This window comes from Microtus oregoni, unplaced genomic scaffold (assembly GCF_018167655.1).
Source record: "Microtus oregoni isolate MIOR12 unplaced genomic scaffold, Mior012 000033F_ref0000390, whole genome shotgun sequence".
NCBI classification, from domain to species: domain Eukaryota; kingdom Metazoa; phylum Chordata; class Mammalia; order Rodentia; family Cricetidae; genus Microtus; species Microtus oregoni.
In genome coordinates, this window is record NW_024543092.1 from 2502513 (window position 1) to 2518617 (window position 16105).

The following is a 16105-nucleotide window of genomic DNA, read 5'->3' on the forward strand; positions in this document are numbered from 1 at the left end:
CTCTCTTACGTCTCAACATGATAAGCATTTCGATGCTACCATCAAATGGAGGATCTTTTCAGCCCTTCCATCTTAAAATTAGTAAAGAAATAAGCTGACCTTCTAAGAAAGAAAGTGAGAGGAAGAAAGTGAGTGGAATAAATTAATTCATTTGATAGCAGGCACTTATTGGTGATTATCTAAAAAGAATAAGAGACTATGATGGAAATTAATTCTAGTCCTTTTATTAGCAGTAATAATCACTATAATTTCTTTAACATCTCTCTCTGCCAGACCGCATAGTTAGCAGGTGCTTTAGATATATCACCACTTTCAATAATAGTAAAAAAAGGAAATTTTGCTTAACTCCGCAAAAACTGATTGTTAAATAAATAAATATAGATAAAAGCAAATAAGTAAATACATAATAAATAAATAAATAAATAAATAAAGTGAATGGCTTTAAAATGAGCACACAGAACCAGTATTTCATTCGCAGATCATTATGTTGTCTTAGATAAAACATCACCAAATACCGCTTACAAGTTCTGTATGCTTTATAACTCAGGACATTTTAGTTTGCTAATAACTATAAATTAAAATTCCCAATGTATTTCTCAATCTATCTCCAAAAGCTAAGCACAAAAGAGCACAATTAAAAACAATGCTTATTCTTTACAGTGGTCCACTAAAAGGAAGCATCTCCTTGAAGAGACAATAGCAGTACCGTGTATATTGGGAGAACAAATTTAGTCCTGCAATCTGGCTTTGTGCTGTGTCAGCATGAGGAGACTGACCTCCTCATAAGGCCTACCAGCAGCGGAACAATGGTCCCCTTGAGATCTCCTGGGATCAGTTCCTTATCCAGCAATGGCCTCGGTTATAACAGTAGAACTCTGTTGAGTGTAGCTGATCTGGGAAAGTGTAATTTATGATTCATATTCACTCAGGGAAACCATAAAAACACAACTACATGTTCACAGATATGACCATTATTAATCCTGGCAACAGCTTTCACTTAACTCAATGACATATGAAAACAGTACAATTCCATAAGCTGGAAAGGGATTTTAGATTTTTACAGTCAACTTTAGTAAATTTCACACCATGTGCTGTGTGCATGCTAACAAAGTAAAACAAAAATTGATTTGCAATAAGAATATTTTTCTTGATGCTGGTCATATTTCTAGAGGGTGATAAGAAATTGATAGCAATGCTTATTAATACAGCATAATTTAATTAACAAAAGTCGGTGTGGGCACAGTTTAATTTCATAGTAAAAGATACCGTTTTAATGATACACATTCCAAAAACCATTTCATTGGGTTGGTTCAGCATGGTTTAGAAACAGCTGCTCATGTCCAAATCCATTAGCACTTTTTTCATGTAAAAATTTTTGTTACTGAGATCATTAGTGTTTCCCATGTGAGACTCACAGGAAGATTGCTTTATTTGCTCAAAGGCTGTATATAAAATACACGCGCCACACACACACACATGACAGGGTTTCTCTGTGTAGCCCTAGCTGTCCTGAATGTCCTAGAACTTTCTCTGTAGACCAGACTGGTCTCAAACTCACAGAGATTCTCCTGACTCTCCCTCCCATGTACTGGGATTAAAGGATAAAGGCATGCCCCATGGCCGGAGGACAGGTTAATGATATGTTATATTTTGAAACAACTTTTAGTTATAAATTTAATGACAGGCACCCCTACTTGTCTCGTCTTACACTATACACCTTAGAAACATAACTGTTCATTATGTGTCACATTTAAGTACGCTATAAAGCCAAAGCTTTCATTAGGAATAAGGTGTTGTTTTTAATTCTGTAGAATTCTACCTTTCTTTTTCATCTACCATGTAGCATTACAATCACCCCAATAATTTTTTATTTTTGCTCAAATATTTAATGCTAGCAAATGAAAATGCACAGTAAGGATAAGAGATGGGAGTTTGGGTCTTTTCTGTGTTCTTTCATTCTTTCAGAATATATGTATATGTGTGTGTAATAATCTTCAAAAGTTGTATCTCATAGAACCTTTAAAGACGATTAAAGTCTAATATAAGTTATAATACAGATGAACTAATGAAATTACCAGACATAAACAGCCAATCATTGTATAATTTCAGAATATGAGCTTCAGGAACAGATAAAGGAGTGGGGATAGAAAACAGAATATACATCACGAGGGGTTGGAAGAGAGAAAGCAAAGTTTTATTATTGAAGGAGTTTACAATTTTAGTTTGGTTGATTAATAGGTTCAGGAGATGGATAATGGTACTGTCTGATATCAATGTGAACACCATTAGAATTAACACTTAAAATGGTTAATATAAATAGCCTTATGCTATTTGTATTTTACTATAATAAAAAGGGGAGCAAAATGCCAATATATGATTTTAACTGTTATTTGAAAAGATATTTTGAAATGCTTCACTAAAAACAAAAACTATAAAATAATTGTGTGCTACATAGGCAGCTAATAAACAAAAAGAGAAATCATAAATAAGACTTGCATGATTTCTCCTAAAATATGAAGGCAGTTTGTATAGAACCCAGAACACGTAGGCTATGAAGATGGAGGTAAGATGTACCGAACACCCACTTCATCTGGCTCTGTGTTTGTTTGGTGAATGTGGAAACTTGACCAACTAACTCTATTGTCTCCTTAGAGATTGCAGCACACATCCAAATCCAAGTAGTATATCCTTACTCCAGTGTGGGTCGGCCAAACCATGAAAATTTGAGATGATGAAATCTTTTATACCACAATTTTAGGAATGCAAACTACCAACCATTTCCGTGGTGAGGATATAAAGACCCAAAACAAAATTACAAAATTCAGCGATGACTTAGTAAGTAATTTTGCCTGTTTATTCTGTTAATGAGCTTTTGCTTTCTTCACTCAGGGGATCTGAGGTGTTTTTCTGTTTGTTCGTTTGTTTGTTTTTCTTCCTATAGAAAACCCGATTCATTTTTGAAATTGCTAAAGATCATTCCTATTATTTTTAAACTTCTGCCTTGCCCCATATTTTACTAACATTATGAAAACACAACAATCAACAAGGCAGAGTAGCCTTTATTCCAGCCTACACATGTGGAGCTAGACCTGGTGGGGAGAACCTTCACTGGAGGCCACTTAGTGAATACCACAACTTGTGTTACATCTGTGCTCCTGTAACTCTCAAGTGATGCCTTCCTTATAGGGTCCTCAGTTCTCCTGGAGTCCAAAATTCTTCACTCATTCTACTAGTTCCATGTCTCAGAACCTCTTGATTTCTTACTTTTTGAGACATCTATTACATTTCATAAGCAGCTACTTTTTGTGAACCAATTCAAGCAAAATTGATTCCACATAGCTTTTCCTAACCATTCTCATCTCTCACTTAAAAGTCAAGTCTCATGTTTTCAATCACATTTCTTGGCCTGGGATTGTGCTTTCTGTTTCCAATTGTTCTGTCCCTGGCAGACAATTTAAACAATAAAATTAGCTTCTTCAAGACTAGCAGAGAGAAGATATGATTAAAACCCTTATTAAAGAAATTAAAATGATCAAATTCTGGCCACAGCATGACAAATGGCAAATGGATAATCAAAGATCTAGTTAGAAGTTAAGTGGGCATGAACCTTTAGGAAAGAGACGTTCAAAAATTTTTAACATGCAAATCATCAAAATTTTTCTAAATTTCCATGGTGTAATTTTTTTCTGAGAAAAAGAAAGAAAAAAGAAAAAGAAGTGGGGATTTTGTCTTTCTTTTTAAATTTTTATGCTTATGTGTTTGTGTAAGTGTATGATTGCCCTTATATTAGTCAGAAGAGCAAGCCAGATCCCCTAGAGATGGAATTACAGGAAGTTGCGGACTTCCTGAATAGAGTACAGGGAAATAAAATGGGGTCCTCTACATGAGCAGTAGTACTCCTAGCCTGAGTCATCTCTAGCGCAAAGACATTAATTTTTCAATTTTGTCATTTGTTTTTTTTTTAAGCCAACAAAGACTATGTAGACTCATGATGTGGGATGTCCTTCTGTATATGTGTTGCTTTTATTGGTTGATGAATAAAGCTGTTTCAGTCAATGAATTAGCAGAGTAAATTCAGGCAGAAATTCTGAAGAGAGATATAAAAGATTTGAGGAAGTGCTATGTATCTGCTGAAGGAGGCAGACGTCATGTAGTTGCCCAAGAAGCAAGAGGTAACAAACCACGAGCCTTGTGGTAAAACATAAAATAATAGAAATGGCTTAATGTAAGATATAAGAACTAGCTAGGAAAAAATTCAGTGTGGTTATTCAAGTCTGAGTGCCTGGAAAACCAACGAGCAGTCTCTGGCTATAAAATGACACCAACACGGACAACTACATCCACATAAAACCTAAGGGAGCTTGGGGAGAAATTCTAGACACAAAAAAACAGAGTTTGGCTTCTTGGTAGCAGCATTTTCTCAGGTGGGCTCTGTTTGCTAGAGGTATGACTCCTTTTAGAGACGGCTTCCTGACTCAGCATTAACAGCAAAAACTGCATGGCTTCTTTAAGAGATAACTTTCTGGTTCACGCTGGCAACACTAGCTCTGGCTGTTTGGGGAGGTCCTGTCTTAAATGGGGTTTGTGAACAGCATGCTACTTGTTGCTTAGTGAAAACATAGACCTGCTGCCTCCCTGGAGCTGGGGTGGTGAGCAGGGCTCACAGAGACAGTGAACATACCTCCACCATGTTGGACTGGGTAAATAGGCAGAGCTGTGGAATTGTTCTTAACTATGCCCACTTAGTATTTTTTTAAAGGCACTCCCTGTCAGAAAATGATTGCAGATACACAATAAAAACAGATTCAGACACAAATAAACCTCAGAATGCGTCATAGTATGTTTTAAAAATGTACATAGGCTTGGGAGAGAGAAGAAAAAAGAGTATAGAGAGTTATAAAAAGATATAAAGTTTTAAAAATAAAACAAAGTCTTTAAAGAAATAGTAAAAGTAATATAAAAAAGTATAGACACTCATAGATTAAAGGAGTAAAGAAAAATAAGCCACTCAAAGATGGAATATACAGAGAGTTTGGATTATGTATATTATTGTGTTTTCTTTGAATTTCTTGACTGCAAAGAGACATTTGATTTTGTGGGCTGCTAAGGTAAACCAACATAAAGGTATTTCAACTTCAAAATTTGACTCTAAGGATATGTTACTTTAGAAAAGAGGTTCTGCTTTTGTTTCCACAGAAGATGGGAACCTGTGGATTTCTTCCAAGCTAATGTGGTTTGATGGAACAAGACCCTCCAAAGTCTCCATAACCCCTAAAAATACTTCACCCAAAAAACAGTAGAAAGCAGTTTGGAGAAAACTATGCTCAAATTCCCAAAATGATTGTTTATAAATGTTTGTTTTTATTTAAAGGGGTATGTGATATAGAAATGAATACTCAGCATTGTTTTGCATTTTTTGATACAAATTTAAGGTCAATTTTGTTATACGTATATTTCTACTCTTGCTTAAGGTATTATGTTTATATAGCTCATTTAAAAATGTAATACATAATTAAAAATTGCAGATTAATAGTCATTTATAATAGTCTAACTTGTAGTCATATTATTTAAGTTTCTAGATATACAGAGATAAATTTCAGTTAGATAGTTAATCTTTAACACTTCAAAGGCCTACAGAAAATGGAATTTAAAAGGCTTTAAGAGTCAGGCAGTGGTGGCACATGCTTTTAATCCCAGTACTTGGGAGGCAGAGGCAAGTGGATCTCTGTGAGTTTGCGGACAGCCTGGTCTATAAGAGCTCGGTCCAGGACCGGCCCCAAAAGCTGCAGAGAAACCTTGTCTCAAAAATAAAAGGTTTTAAGAACTTGTATTTTTTTTTTTTTTGACAGTGAGACCTGTCTACTTCTGGTAGCATCAATTACTTCAGAGAGGTTGATAGGCATTGAAGAATCTCATTATGGAATTTGCTTTCAATGTGACAAGGTTAGGCATTTGTTTAAGAAACGGGTCTTGCCTTGGCTGCTTGATGGTGTGCTATATGAACTGGACTTGTAGGACCCACAGAAAAGTGCCTACTGTACTTTCCAAAAGACAGGATGGTCCTTCAGTGTTTCTGCTTCACAGAAGAAAGTGTCAGACATTCTTCAGTATATAGAAGAAAGCAACTGATGGACTTTGCCACTGTAAGGCAAAACAGATCTTTAAATTTATTGCTTCATAAAAATGTCTGCCAGATACTATGGGCCTGTAGGCTGAAGATGGATGCTCCAAAGTTACAGCAGAACTTTGGGTGACTATCCAGGTAGTGAGATGTCTCTGTCAATTCTAGAGTTTTGGAAATTGCTTATAGTTCATTTCCTGTTTACTTAGGTAATATTATATACTTCTGGAGTCTTTGATGGAGTTGAAGAATAGATGGTTATAATTATAGCTTTCCTTAGTTATGATAAAAGATAAAATAGATATAAAACTTTGGACTTACAAAGATAGGATAGATGATAGAGTATTTTTCTTAATTTGCCAAACAGTAAATGAACTAAATAATATAACTATAATTCTTGCTTGTTAACTGTTTTGTATATGTAATTTTACTATGTTAAAATTAAAATCTTTCTTTTTATTTAGACAGAAAAGGGGAGAATATATGGGATGTTCTTCTCTATATATGTTGCTTTTATTGGTTAATGAATAAAGCTATTTTGGCCAAGGTTTAGCAGAATAAAGCCTGGCAGTAAATCTGAACACACACACACACACACACACACACACACACACACACACACACACAGAGAGAGAGAGAGAGAGAGAGAGAGAGAGAGAGAGAGAGAGAGAGAGAGAGAAGGCAGATTCATGGAGATGCCATTTAGATGCAAAAGGAGACAGATGCCAGAACCTTACCTAGTAAGCCATAGCCTTGTTGTGATACACAAAATAAGAAAAATGGGTTAAATTACGATTAAAGAGATAGCTAGTAATATGCCTGAGTCATTGGTCAAACAATGTTGTGATTAATATAATTTCTGTATGATTATTTAGGTGTGGATGGCTGGGAAACAAGGAAGCAGTCTCCACTTACAAACTCAGAATATTGGTGAGTTTTTTTTTTCTCTAAATGCTAATAGAATTTTATAAACTATATACATTTTTGTGATATTTGCAAGGATTTTAGAAGTATGAGCAATTCACCAGCTTTTTATTTATTTTATATTTTATGACAGAAAACTTGGCATAACACTTGCTTATTTCAGGACCATTTAGCAGCATTACAGTGAGATGTAATAGAAGAGGGCTGTGGTGATGCAGCCCTGTAATGTCAACTCTTGGGAAGCTGAAGAAGAAGTCCAAAAAAAGACAGACATGGTAATATATGTCCTCTGTTGGGATATCTCCTCCATCCTGTCTTTCTACCCCAGAGTCTTCACACTTTGTATCTTTCTTGGAAGAGCAAAATGTGTCTAATGTTTCATCGGTTGTTTTTCCATGTTAGAGCTAAGTTTACTGTAAAAATTGATTATAGCAAATTGTCTATCTTCTTTCATGTACATTTGTACATTGAAAAATAATAATTGCTTATATTTGTGGGGTATAATGATATATATATATATATATATATACATACCTACTGAAGACCATTGCATCAAGAAAATTACAATATCCATCATCTTGTGAACTTCCTTTTCCTTTTTGGTAGGAACAAACATTAAATTCCTTTTGTAATTTGTGTATTTGTATATGTGCATGCAAGTGTTTGTGTATGAAGGCCATAGGTCAATCTTAGTGGTATTCCTTAGGAGATCTCCACCTAATTTTTATGACTGAGTCTCTCATTGGCACCTGGAACTTGACAACTAGGGTAGTCTTGCTGGCTTACAAGCCCCAGAGACCCCTTCTCTCTCTGTCTCCCAAGAACTGAGTTCACAACTACGCACCACTCTGCCTGCCTTTTCACACAAACACTGGATACTGAAGCCTAGGTTCTCAGGTTAGGATGCCTCCACAACCATGCTCTGCTTTGAAATAACCTTGAAAGAAACAAATATTATTATTATGACTGTCACGTTGTACAACAGCCCTCAAAAACATAATAATAATCCTAACAGATTCCTCCTGATTATCTCAAACTCATGAGTATTGATGGGTGTCTCCTCTCTTCATCACATCTGGCTCCGCTTCACCCTGGGGTGAGAGTTTTGTGAGTTTGACTGTTTATAGCCTTTTTGTATATGTGGATTATATACTTTTCTAAAGGAAGAGAAAAGAATCTTAACAGCACTGAATTTGGAAGACATTGTGTAATAGGATATTATCCCAGCTCATTATCTTATGCTACTCTGTCATGGTTTCTGGTTCCATCATGCCACCCCCTCTTCTGTTGGAGTTACTCGGGAACTCTCTGTGTCCATATCTAAGTGTCCTCTGGCCTTACCTTGTATTGCTATCAATGTTAAGTCCTCCTTCCTTCCTGAAATGTCTTCTACTGTCCAACTCCTGCTTTCCTATGACTTCACTAGGCCTTCCTTCTCAGTCTCCTGTGCCACCTCATCCCTTGTGAGCACCTATTTGTTCCATAACACAGCCTCAATGCCTTTATCTTCTCTATCTGTGCCTGTAGATAGAGTATGACTCATTCTTGGCACATGAAATGTCACCTGTATGTTGATGATTCCTTTTAAGCTCCAGACAGATGTGCCAATGATCGCTGTGACATCTTCAGGCAACCTACTTTCGGCACATCCTCAGTCTTCCAAATTTCTCTTCCTGCTGTGTGAACTTTCAGCTTATCTATGGAGCTGTTCTAATCTAGAACACGAGTGTTCTTCTTGGTCCCTCTCTTTCCTTCAGGCTCCTGAATACAAATCATCATGAATCTGATCATCTACCTGTACAATTCATCTTGAATTACCATCCATCATTACCATCCACCAAGATTACAGTAGCACCTACCCAAGTGATCATTTTGTTTATTAGTCTGGGCTTTCCTGAGAAACAGGACCAATAGAATAGAGAGAGAGGAGAATGGGAGGGAGAGATCAAGAGTAAGGAGCAATAGCAAGAAAGCTGGGGGTGGATATGGAGTTTTAAGTGAAAGAGTTAGAGGAATGTAGGGAGAGTGGGGAAGTATTTGTATTGGTTCATGAGTCTTTGGAGTCTGTCTGGAAGGCTGGAGACACAGAAGAGCCATGTTTCAATTGGCCTCTGAAGGTGTCTGTCATAAATGTAGGGAGATCTGGTCTTGTAGATTCCTCTGTCACTCATGGCACTTCACATAGTGACACATATACACCCACACACCTTGCATTCAGTTGATTAGAGGAGAGTCCGTTTAATAGAGGACAATCTGTTGTAAATCCACTGATTTAAGTGTTAATCTAATAAAAAAAAATACCTTATTAAAAACACCCAGAAAAATGTCTGGCCAAATAACTGGGTCATCTGTGAATCTATTAAACTGACAGGTAAAATAACTGTCACATCATTTCTTAATTATTGACCTTTTCTAATCTATCCTCAACTTAATACTCAATGGTCAAACCCCTAATAAATCCCTTTGTAGTATACCACAGCACTGTAAATAAAATTTACAGTGTTTTCCTTCCTTATGTATTTTCTGTAAGTAACAAGGAATGCATGACCCTAAGTTGAAACCCAAAGAATTTTGCTTCGTGCAGAGATCTAACCTCCTTTCCCACTCTATTTTCTGTAGGCATTTCATTAAATTACAACCCTTCATTCTCAAAATGCATTTTTTCTCTTATTTTAAACATTGGCTACTTAGTTTAGTCTAACTAATTCTGCCGGTCCCTAATACATTCCTTTTTAAAAAAGTAATAGAAAATGTGTGCCAGTATCTCTAAACCTAAAGTTGACTCATTCACATCTATAAATATACTTTGAGCTGCACTGTTCTAAATAAAATGGCACAGAATTTTTTGCATTAAAGAGTAATCTATTCTTTTAAATTTTATTAATTTCTCCAGGTGGGGAAAAGTATCTCTGATATTAAATTCTTTACCAGGAAGTTTCAAACAGAAGACATTTGCATTGGTTTCACAGTTGTAGATTCAACTGTAATATTGCCTGTCTCCTGTGGGAAATTTGATCTCTTCTTCCTCTTTTTGTTGTCATTATCCCCATTCATCTGACACATACTTCCTATTTCCTGGGTTTCTAAAGAACTATTTCATTTTAATTAAAAAAAACTTGCATAAAATCAAGTCAACAAAGCCAAACATGATATAAACTGCTATTCATGCCCATGCATGTCCTTTGTTGAATATTATCCTATTTCAGTGGTATATCACTTGCTCAATACATCAGAAATAATGAAAGTACTGTTTTCATATAAAATAAATACTTTAAATTATTTCAATACCTTTGGTAATTGATTATATGTTGCTTTATTCTTTTTTATATTTTTGCTTAATTTATTCACTACATCATAGTTCTTGCATGAGATACAAACAGTTTAATTATATCCTGATAACGCACAAGCCCAAATCTTAGTGACAAATGGCATCCAATCATGTGTGACTTGAACAGTTTTCTCTGCCAGCTGGCTCGCGTACCTGTTACATATACCCTCCATTCTGACATCCAAGTGGATGGCATCTTCACCATTTACAATACTGCCATATTTTAAGACAGAAGCAAAAGAAGAGAATGAGTTGCACTCTTCAAAGTTCTGGCCTACAGTGATGTGTGAATGATCGCATTCTTTTTGCTAAAGCAACTAACCGTCATGTCGAAGCAGTCAAAGAAGAAGAAAAAAAAGAAGACACATTCTGCCATTTGCAGAGAAGAGATAACAAACTCCAACTCCCCCTGGGAAAATGTCCCTCATAATTCGCACAGTTATAATATTTGAATAGGAAAGGTCTGTGTGTGATTCCATATATGGTTAGGAATCTGCTAACTCTACCTTGTTTACGTGATGTCAGGCGTAAAAGGTTCTCATACCTGCCCTCCAGGGATAGACTAGAAAAAACCATGACTCCTTGATTCACCTTTCCTCCTCAAACATCGCTGACCTCATAGTTTGTGATAGTTAATCTTCACTGTCAACTTGACTGAATTTAGAATTTCCATGGAGACACAGCTCTGGGTGCGTCAATGACGCTGTTTCCAGAAAGCTTTTACTGAGGAGGGAAGCCCCACCCTGACTATGGGTAGCATGTGGGCTAGGGCCCTTGTGAAGTAGAAGGAGAAAGACAAGCTGTACATCAGCATTCATTGTTCTTTGCTTCCTGCTGGCTGATGTAATCTAACCAACTGCCTCATATTCCTGTTGCTATGGCTTCTCTCCCATAATGTATTACGTCCCTTCTTGCATAGCATGTTAACAAACACCATCTTCCCTTATGTCACTTCTTGCCGGGTATTTGCTCGGAGCGACAGGAACACTAACAGGCATTTCCAATGGCGTCACATTATTTATTGTCCTACCTGCACTCACAGCAGCTCTTTACCTTCTTCTTTTGCAAAGCTCTCCTCTAACAACATCCATCCTGATTAACCCCTGTAACATTCCTTGACTATGTGACTTCCTTAACTTAATAAAAGCCTAGATATAAATATCTGAACATAAATATGCTTGGTTCAGTGATTACCATAGCATTAAGGCAAACTCCTATCCTTAGCTTAAAAAACTTCCACCTTCTAATACCATCAACCTCTAAAACCCCTGACTGCAACCTGAGTATTTGCTAAGTTTCTGGGAAAATATTTTCCTATTTTTCATTTTCTCCGCCACTGTGGCTAAAGTTGCTTTGGTGTTCCTAATTTTTACTGTCGATCTAAAAATCTCAGTTCACTATGAAAGTCCATTCTGTAAACAACCAATCAGGGACTTGACATTGATTTCAGACAAACCATCAGAATGAAATGTTTGCTCAGTTAACAGTTACCTAAACACCTATTAAGTTTAGGTAGTATGTAGTTGCATATGTTAGACTGATAGAGATCCTGGACTTAATATGTTTAACTTGAGATTCTGGGTTTTCTTGCTAAATCCATTCCTCACTAAATATTACAGATTTGCCAAGTTGCACGAATCTAAACCACGAATTGTTTCCTTTCTTTTATATTTGATATGTGATTTTGAGAAATGCCTTCAAAATACCCTGCATTAAACCACTTCCATTTCTACATCCCTGTTTAATAGCATCCATTGGTGTCTCTTATCTGGATTGCGCAATGGCCATGTAAGAAATCTCCCTGCTCCCAATTTTTGAACTACTTTATGTCTGTCTCTCATAAATGTAATATTGTTCTTGCCTATTCAAAGTCACGAAAAGACTTCTACAGGGGAGAAAATAAAACCTTCCATTTCCTTTATAAGTTCTGTGACTCAGTTCCCTTAATTAAACTTTAATAATAAAGGTTAATGAAAACAACAATCTGTGCCTCAGGACTTACTTGTTCATGCAATGAGAACATGCACAGAGGGACACTCCAAAGCATAAAATTTGGGACTTATATACTATCTCAGAAAGGGTCATACATTTGTTCAGAGTTGAAAAGCAAAGGAAAAAAATGTTTGAGTTCTTAGAGACAGTGAATTGTGGGAAGGCAAATGTCGTCAGAAAAACTGATGGAAACACAACTATTGTGGTGAAATTTGTGCAGGTGTATATCAAGATGCTTGCTCTGTCTCCAGTGGAAAGAGCTGTTTTGCTCCTCCCGATATAAGGGAAGAAAGAAGGAAAAATGTGTGTAAAAAATTATGATCTGCCACTGGGTAAATAGATGGAGGACAAAGAATTATTTTTGTGTTTGCTGCTTCCTAATTGTGTTTGCTTCAATGTAATCTTTATGCAAGGTTGGCATTTGGGGGCAGCATATTCCCATCCTCTTTGCTAACTGCTTTTGCAATAAACCTGCTGACTGATCTATTGGGCACAAGTTTGTTCCCTGGCTCTTTCCACTCTTAAATCTCATTTACTCTTTCCCCCTCAGGCTAGTTTTCCACTTCATTCTCCCTGTTTGAAACATTGTTACTCCACATAATGATGTCTCTTCCCAACTAATTCACGTGTCATTGTTAATGACATCAACTGGAGAAATCGTTTCCCCAAACATTTCATTTCAGCTGTCATTCTTATTTTTCTCCAACCTACATTTCTCACCTAACTCTAAAGACTAGACTTGCCACATATATTATGACAACCTTAACATAATATATAAGTTGTTCTTTTCTTTTTAATAGGAAAAATGAATCATGGAAACAAAAACCAAAAAATAAAAATAAAAAATAAAACACCATGCTGTTTTTGGAATATTTGAAGACTGAGAAATGAATGAGAATTATCAGGTATGCACAAAGAAGAAGGGACACCTCCTGATCCCAGGCTCATGTTCTGGCTGGATAAATAAAAGTTTACATAATAGATCTAAAGGATATAAAATAGAACTCTTTGGTTTATGTAATTGCCTGTGATAATTTGGGGATTCATTTGTGAAGATGTAGGACAAGATAGAATAACAAGGAACTGAAGATGTGTGGTCTCCAACATTGATTAACTACAGCTAATTAGTGATCAGCATCACCTAGATGGCAGCTTCTCTTGGTACCTCAATGGGCCAACACTGTTATTTGACCTAAATAAAAAAATAGCACTACTAAATTTTTATGTAACAAAGTAACTGCAAAATGCTGCTAGAGTTGATGGAAGAATCAATTTTCATACTGATTGCTCCAAACTGATATGTTAGGTCAAATAAAGCAAAACAAAACAGGTTAGGCTCCTTGTATAGGGATTCAGATAATTTACACAATTCCCTGAGATTTCTGACAGTTACATCAAAACACTTGGAGCTATAGTGATGAACGGACACAAAGTTAAAGTGTTATTAAAGACATTCAGCACATAGCCTACTCTTCCTTCTGTGCCTCTACTAATTAGTTTTAAATGCAGACCTATTACTGTATCAGGTTAATCTATGTAAATTGATTATTAATTGAAATGAGAAGGCCCAGCCCATTGTGGGCAGCACCATTCCTTATATAGGTGATCCTGAACCATATAAAAAAGCCAAAGGAGAATAAATCTCATGGCCATGCATAAAGCAGAATCTTCCACAGAACTTCACTCATCCTATCATTCTGTACTTCTTTGGCTGTGAAGTAAGTTCCTCATTCAGGGATAATGCAGTTTATAATAGTAAGCTGTCTACAAGGTCCTGCCTTGAGTTCCTTCACTGATGGACTATGTCCTGGAAATGTAAGGCATTGTCTCTTTAAGCTACTCTTGCCTAGAGTGTTTTACAACAATAGAAAAGAATGTGCAACAGGTATATTGACTCATTTTTAACTTTAATTTTCTATTTTCAAATTGGGAGTACTAATTGTTTACAGAAAATTTGATTTTTGTGAATTTATAAATTTTCTGAGAGATTAACTCCCCTCACACACGTATTTTCGCTTTTTCTTTTTCATCAGTCAGTATTATAGCTGGTGCATACAAAAAGGAGAAAGGAAAGAAGGAAAGAGGAAAGAAGGAAGGAAGAAGGAAAGAGTAGGAAAGAAGAAAAGAAGGAAGGAATAAGAAAAGAAGGAAGGAAGGAAAGAAGAAAGAAGGAGTGATTGAAGAGACAGTTTGTAAGATTTGAGATCTGAGTGGCTCCTAAGAGTCTTGAAACTGATTTCCTGCCTCAAAGAGAGATTTCACTGATGAGTGAAGATTTTTGAGGTGCTAGGCTGATAAAGACGGCGGTTGGCCATCAGGGAATTAAGAAAAAACTTGAATTGCCTCACTGGTCCAATTACTAGGGACTGGTCAGGTTGATATCTGTTGTTGTAAGATATTAAGATGTGTTACATTTATTTATGCTGTGGAATATTTGTTTAATGATGCAAGGATGTGTTGCATTCTTTTATGTTGCATTCACTTACTTAACTCTGTGAAGCTGTGTTACTTTGCCTGTCTAAAACACCTGATTGGTCTAAAAATGAGCTGAACAGCAAGGCAGGAAAGGAGATAGGTGGAGCTGGCAAGCAGAAAGAATAAGTAGGAGGAGAAATATGGGAGGAGAAGATCTAGGAGCAATAGAAAGAGGAAGATTCCAGGGGCCAGCCCCTCAGCTACACAACAAGCCATGAAGTAAGATGTAATATATGATATATGATAAAGATAAAAGCTCAGACACAAAAAGAAGATGAGCTAATTTAAGTTAAGAAAAGCTAGCTAGAAACAAGCCAAGCTAAGTCTGGGCATTCATAAAAAGAAAAAAACATCCATGTATGTGATCTATTTGACAGATGGGTAGCAGGTCTGTGATGGCCAAAAGAGCAAAGAGCCAAAAATGGAAAACAGAAAAAGAAAACAACAAACAACAATCCATGGACAGGCGAGTTAATTATTAGCTTTTTTCTTTCTTCCTTACTGAAGAAAGAAAGAAATTTGGTGAGAAGGGATGAGATAATTATTATAGAAGAATAGGAGATCCAGGAATTTCCAGTTGTGTTTTAATATTTGCAAGTTATGATACATCTTTTGAAAAATTTAACTTAAAAATTGTTTATAGATATAATGACTATTTCTGCTACATTTTTACATCTGTTCTCAAAAAGTCGACTGGATCTGAGATTTATATATAAGAGTTGTACCCAGTACAGGGGATATAAGAATCCTATAGTTCTGGTGAATAAACCACTTTGAATATGTAGTGCTGATGTCAGTTTACTTGGAGACAGGGAAGAGAAAATCAGACATGTAGTGAAAAGCCAGGCATTAAATAGTTAAAATAAAATCCAGTGCTATGAACACTAAGTCTAGGAAGGCTGAACGTGGAAATGATCACTGCCCTCAGATATCTGAAAGACTCATTGTGAAAGGCAAGGCAGAATGTCCTGGCTGTGAATGGATGTTCAAGGCAGGAATGTTTAAGTCCGTCAATAGAAGAAGGAAGTTTCGCACAGCCAAGTGTTCATCATCATGAAGGCTTTGCACAGATGTCCAAAATTCCTTTTGTCTGGAATGCCATCAGAAGATTCCTGAAGGCAGAGGAGTGTACTCCTGGCACTTTCCGTTTGAGGATGATATGATATGTGGAGCAGGCAGTGCAAGTGATATCACCAAATTCCGGGAAATCCCTGAGTGTTCTGTGTCCTTAGCTTATTGAATCTGACTGAAGCATGCTCACTAGT